Here is a 1,552-nt window from a genome sequence, read left to right on the forward strand (position 1 = left end):
ACCATGCCTCACTAAAGGGAGCAAGTGCTCACTGCTCAGGTTCAGTCAGTTCATGATTGGTTAACTAAAACACCTTCTTGCACATGTTTGCTGCATCTTTTATTGGCTTTTGGAAAACTGTGAACAGGATTTATCTACCCATTAATGAATGCTGGATGAGAGACGTATCACTAACAGTAGTCCTGCTGAAAGTTGCATAAAATCCCAATAAAACACGTAGAAATTTTGTGTTGAATACTTTCGAAAAAACACATCTTACCTTTACTAACATTTTTTTTCTGTTCTGGAAAACAAGTGTATTAAAGTTGTCAAGTGTATTTAAGTTTCCAGACCAAATACCTGTGCTTAACAATGCAGCCAAATCATCCCACTATTTCCATGATTTTTACTTGGAGTCAATTTTAGAGATTGACTCCAAAAAGTCAATCTCTGAAATTGACTCTTTTGATTTTTTCTCTCCATTTTCCTCTTTATTGATGTCATTTCACTCTTGTATGTCCATCTGCGGGAACGGGGGATATGACATTTGGTGGACAAATAAAGCTCAGGTTCCTTCAGGTTAGGAAGCTAGAGAAGGTGTAATTTCTCGAGACTAAGACTCATTTTGCACATGATCTGCACACACTCATACTTTTTTGAGAAAATGACTGGCTGATTAATCTTATCTGAGACCAAACATTCATAGGCTACTGCATAGCTTGATTATCAGTTATTACAATTATAACAGAAATAATAGAAGGGCAAGAAAATACAAATATCAAATTCTGCAAGTTGGCGATAACTTGTCCCCACAGCTTTCTCACACAGATAGATATTATGTGCTAAGATGTAATTAGAAGCATATCTGTAATAGTCCTGTCCTCCTTAGTGCCTGACCATGCAGAACTCAGCAAAGGACAGAATATATTTCTTGGTATGGAAGGAATAAAGCTCTTCAAAGTGACTGAAGATCACAGAAGAGATCAAGATGACTGAGAAGATGGTAAAAAAGAGGCATTACATCAAATGAAATGTGTTATGAGAAAAGACGGGGCAAAGTGGTAGGAATGTCAATGTTCATGTCCCATTTTGTTGTATGGCACATTTAAAACAGAAGCAGTTGAGTCTTATCTGTTTTATTGTTTGGTACCTTATTCTTTTATTTTTGAGATTCCATAATCTGTTGCTTCTTCCAAGCATGTCTGAATTCTTCTTGGAGCAAGAAGAGTCCTGGGTTCTTTCTGCATGGAATTTGCACGTCAGCACATTTCAGCAACAACCCAATTCAAAGTGATAAAAACACAACGTAATAAACAACTACATATATGGCATGGGATCTCTCATCCAGCTTCCTCCCATTGTCAAAAAACAAGACTGTTAGGCCAATTGGTCTCTGTAAATTGTCCTTGGGTGTGAGTGTGTGTGTGTGCTCAAGTCCGGGTGTCGGTTCTTCAAAAAGATGTGCAAAGAAATCAGAATGATTGGACATTCTTTCAAGATCATTACAGAGGAAGTTTGACAGCACATGTGATGTCAAATCAAGAAGTGATCTGTGTTTTTGATGATCATATAT

Source organism: Poecilia reticulata, linkage group LG15, assembly GCF_000633615.1.
Source record: "Poecilia reticulata strain Guanapo linkage group LG15, Guppy_female_1.0+MT, whole genome shotgun sequence".
In the NCBI taxonomy this organism is placed as follows: domain Eukaryota; kingdom Metazoa; phylum Chordata; class Actinopteri; order Cyprinodontiformes; family Poeciliidae; genus Poecilia; species Poecilia reticulata.